At 40.5% G+C, this 4,723-nt stretch overlaps 1 long non-coding RNA gene across 2 annotated transcripts; it reads left to right on the forward strand.

Annotated features, from left to right (window-relative positions):
* Window positions 1-572: 572 nt before the first annotated feature.
* On the forward strand, window positions 573-3,998 carry LOC123106725 (uncharacterized). Of its 2 annotated transcripts, XR_006451446.1 has the most exons (6): window positions 573-856; window positions 1,451-1,518; window positions 1,949-2,221; window positions 2,320-2,388; window positions 2,994-3,077; window positions 3,717-3,998. It is a non-coding gene; the product is annotated as an uncharacterized lncRNA (long non-coding RNA). The 2 variants fall into 2 exon arrangements; XR_006451445.1 differs by having other exon boundaries at window positions 1,949-2,388.
* The last annotated feature ends 725 nt before the right edge of the window (window positions 3,999-4,723 follow it).

Raw genomic sequence — 4,723 nt, forward strand, 5'->3', positions numbered from 1 at the left:
GGACACCAAGTCCTCACCATATTCTCCTTGAGTTAAGGTCACACAGACCTCGCCCAATCACTCGTGGTAAGTCTTCAGGCGACTTCCAAACCTTCACAAACTTGGTCACTCGACGATCCACAATTCCTCTTGGATGCTCTAGACCATGACACCTAACCGTCTGGAAGAAGCACAATCTTCAAAAGTAACAAGCGTCGGATCCACGCAGAATCAATCTCTTCAGTGATGCTCAATCACTTGGGGTTTGTAGGTGTTTGGGTTTTTGGTTTTTCCTCACTTGATGATTTTCGCTCAAAGTCCTCGGAGGATGGGTTGCTCTCAAATGACAAGTGTCAGTTTTTCTCGGAGCAGCCAACCAGCTAGTGGTTGTAGGGGGTGGCTATTTATAGCCTAGGGACACTACAACAAACACCCATATACACCAACACATATCTAGCAACGATGTCGGCCTATGTGTTGTTGGGATCCACCCCACCTCCCCACGAAGGACTAACCTTCCCGTACGCACCTCCACCTTATCCGCGACCCCTCCATCCAAATACTCCCCCCTGAAGCCTTTTTTTTCACCCGGCCGCCTCTCCCCCTGATTCCTCTCTGTCTCTTGCACTACAGGGTTGTCGCCGCCAACTCCGATTGCAGGAAGCTCCGGTGGACTCCCAACCCACTGCTCACCGGCCTGCCCCACTCCGTCTATGTTCTCCTCCGGTTCTTCGCCCGAGGCCACCACTCCCCTACACGCGCGGCACGCAACAAACCTAGCCGCCACGCATCGCCGGCGTGGCTCCGGCAGCTCTGCTTTGTCGGCCCACTACCCCTGCATCACCTCACGCGCGGCATTCGGCTCGGGCTTACGTTGGTACTCCGCCTCTTCTACCTCAACTCCGACGCTGACGTTTTCTGGTTCTGGTGTTTATTTGATTAGATGTGATTCACCATGTGTTGATCTGTACTAATTTCGGACGAATACTCTGTTATGCGTTATGGTTAGACTTTCCTCCTCCTATATAGATGGATCGATGGATAATTAAGTATTTTTCAAGTTCAATTAATCATTACATGCTAGCATGTAGCACGACCTCTTCAATAAGATAAACGCAGTTTTTTCTTATAAAAAAGATCAACTTAGTTCAAATTGGATTGGGATAGTCCATCAACGATATATCATATGTGATTGTGTATGTCACTGAAGAACATTGCTGCAAAAATCAACATGTCAGTGTAATTATGGGTCCATGATACTGGCATAATTATTTCAAATGGAGATTCCCCTTCTCAATACACTGAATCGTTATTTACTTGGTGTAACATGTACAATATACTAAATAAATAAGTCACACTCGCATCCTCCGTCCCAATATTTGTATTTATTCTATAACCCTTTGTTCCATCTACACTCACAGGTTCTGACATTGTCTTTTACTAAGTGTGTGCTTCTGTTGTTTCTTAACAGATCGATGTACATCACTTATGCATTACAATCAGGAGAAATCGATCCATGTAGAAGAAGCCTTAAGAAGAGTACGTAACTCACTTGTTTATAGCATGGCGAGGATCCTTTCGCTAGTTTATGTTACAGTAAGGAAAACATGAATTTGTATCTTATTCTTTTTTCTGGTTGATGTAATATTTATTTTCCCTGGACAAAAACTTATGTTAGTTTCAGTTTCTTATTCAGTTAAAATTTGCACACTACAATCTTGAAGTTAATGCAAGAGCTCAGATGGAAATAATTCTTACACTCATGTTATCCAATATAAATTGTTAAATAATTGATAAAGTTTGAAGGTGCGATACAAGAACATACCTTGATATTCTTGTCATATGTATATGACTCATATTGTTGAAATCTCGCCTCTAAATCGAGTTTAGTGCTCTTTTTTTGGAAATACAGGTACTTCTGAATTCCTGCAATTTCTGTACTAATTTTGTATTTTGTGAGGAGCCACAGATGTTTCCAAATACTAGAATGATGCATGATGGGTCGCACACAAACTCTTGGCCAGGTGCCTCTCACATCTTCTCTTGTTTGTACTATATTCTTCTTAAACTGTTAACACAATGAGCATGTACTTGGTTCATCCAAGAACGTAAACATGAAAAGTATTCCTCTTGTGCACTCTCCTTCCCTGACATACAGGGCACACTACGGTGGTTGGATGATACCAACAGCCATAAATAGATAGCTAAGCAATCAGATGGGACGACTATGCGAGTGTGTCAGGTACGTCAAATTCACTGATCTGAAACTATTGGATCTTACTAGGATCCCCTCTTCTCTGTAATACTCAGGGCCATCTCCTCTACCTATTCGGCCAACAGTTTCAGCATCCAGCAACCATGGTGACAAAGCTGAGCATACTGGAACTGCTCTAAGTTTCCACGTTCTCGGTAAACAAGTGAACTAAGAAAGCCAATCCTATTTAATAAATGTTGGCATATATTAATACACTGGCACTACTTAGTCTGCATGAATGTTGTGGTCTTCTAAATTGTTAGAATAATGTCAAGTAGTTTAGTAGGAGTCCGTGCTAGTTTAACTAGCCAAGTTTGAGTCTAATTTGGTTAGATTGATTAGTTAGTTTTCCAGCAAGTCTGGTTTGCATGTCATAAGCATTTGTGTACTTGGGTGGTCGTACTAGTCCATATATGATTCAATGAGTTTGCATAGCTAGCTGCCTACATGTTATACTACTATGTCTTGGAGTTGGCATGCCTTACTAGTGTAGGAAAGGGCGCTGGAGTCTGCGTTGTTTTAGATGCTATAAGTAGGGAGTAGGTTTAGATTGTTTCGGCCATGTAGCATGTCATATCGTGGAACCAGGTCGTGCAAGAGTTTTTCCATACAAGAACAAGGTCATGTAAGAGTTTTGGTATAAAATAAGATAAGAAAGAGTACGGTAAAGGACTTCGTGCACATGTATTCAACTATTTTGATGTTCAATTCTGTGGGCAAAAGCGAACATAGATTACTAATGCATATGCCAAATTAGCAGGCTACAGAGACTCGATTGTTCCAAGTCGATGTTGTTGGCGCTAAAACATAGAAGACTACTGTGCCAAGCTGGATTTACTAGGAGGTATTTTCTGATCGTAGTTCCATATTGCGCGAATGATTCTTCACCAGTTTTAATGGAAATTTTGGAGTATTAATAGCATTACTATATTTTATTATTTTGGACATGTTTCTCTCTTTTTCACATAATTAGTACAAGAGAACACTTTTCTTGCATGTAAAAATGGCCGTACTACTTCTGTGAGATAAGAATCTTTGCGGCTAGATTAAGTAAAACAATTCATCAACTACTGTATGCCTGCCTTACATTCCCCCACCCCTATAAAGCACTCTGTTTCTATTAACATGGGGAAACTTAAAAATTAAATTAACTGAGTTAGTTTACCGTGAGCTAAAATGACTATTGTTAGCTACAAATGTGATACTGGAAAAATCCGAACAAGAACACTGCTTTTACTTCAATCTAAAGGATTAAACCCAAATATAAAGCTAAATTTGATGTTGTTAAACTTGGTAATGAATTCTTGGTATTGCGAGCTGATACTACATTAGTGAAATCTTATAAGGTTTTACAACTACAAAAAAGGTCAAATTTATTTGTCATGCAGCAAGATTAATTATCACATTGCCTTCAACCTTTCCATGTTGCTGCTCCTTTCAATTTTTCTGCCCTATTAACCTATTTCATTTCTTTGTTTTGTAGATAGATTCAAATATTCGATGGTGCATATCTCAGATGTTGGTTGCAAGGTCAAGAATAGGGGTGCTACTAGATAGTTTCACATTGTGTCTTAGAATGCCATTTCCAGTTCCAATGTTTCAATCATTATGTATCTGATATTTTTGGTATCAATGTTAGATCATTATGTTTCAGAATGGCTGACACGGAGGTTGCAAGGTCAAGAATGGGATTACTACTAGTTTCACATCTTGTAATCTTTGTATGGTGTACTTTGTAATGCAACCAAGTTGATTTAATATATGATGAGAAATTTCTGTTTATTATACAATGTTCCCTGTGCAATATCAACATTGTCCTAATAATTCTTGATGGTGATATATAAATACCATGTATTTTTCATGCAATGCACTAGTATTGTAGTACTCATTTATAATCATCCTGTTGGGTAGCCACCAACGCATGTGAACCGTTGTTGGGCTCTAACTCTATACGTTGCTATCTTACAACACTTATTCCGGTCGTTTACCAACGGATGCATATATGTTGTTGTAGACCCTTGCAACGCCACCAACGGCAACGCATACAAGTCCGTTGGTGTAGGCCCTACCAACGCTTATATGGACCTTTGCCAACGCAATGATGCGTTGCTGTAGGGGGATTCTTGTTGTAGTGGGAGCAGCCCGACATGGTAAGACATAAATGCCTTCAATGATATGACCGCTAGGTGGATAGATATTTTGGAACAGCTGACGCATAGCACAGCAACGGTCGGAATTTTGAGTAGCAAAATCCTCAGGGCTATCATGTTCCTCACTGTGTAGGCAATCCGCACTGGCGAATTCCCAACTCCTCAGTCAGAACAAATTCCTCAGTGACCAGAAGAACTTCGTCTCTGTCACTGAAGAATATGACTGAACTGTATGAGATTTCCAATGGCTTCACTCGAAGGGATTGGTAGGTGTAGGATTTTGAGTTGAGCATCACATGGAAATTTTTCCTTAGTATTTCCTCGACCCCCTTTAATAGTA

This window comes from Triticum aestivum, chromosome 5A (assembly GCF_018294505.1).
Source record: "Triticum aestivum cultivar Chinese Spring chromosome 5A, IWGSC CS RefSeq v2.1, whole genome shotgun sequence".
NCBI lineage: Eukaryota > Viridiplantae > Streptophyta > Magnoliopsida > Poales > Poaceae > Triticum > Triticum aestivum.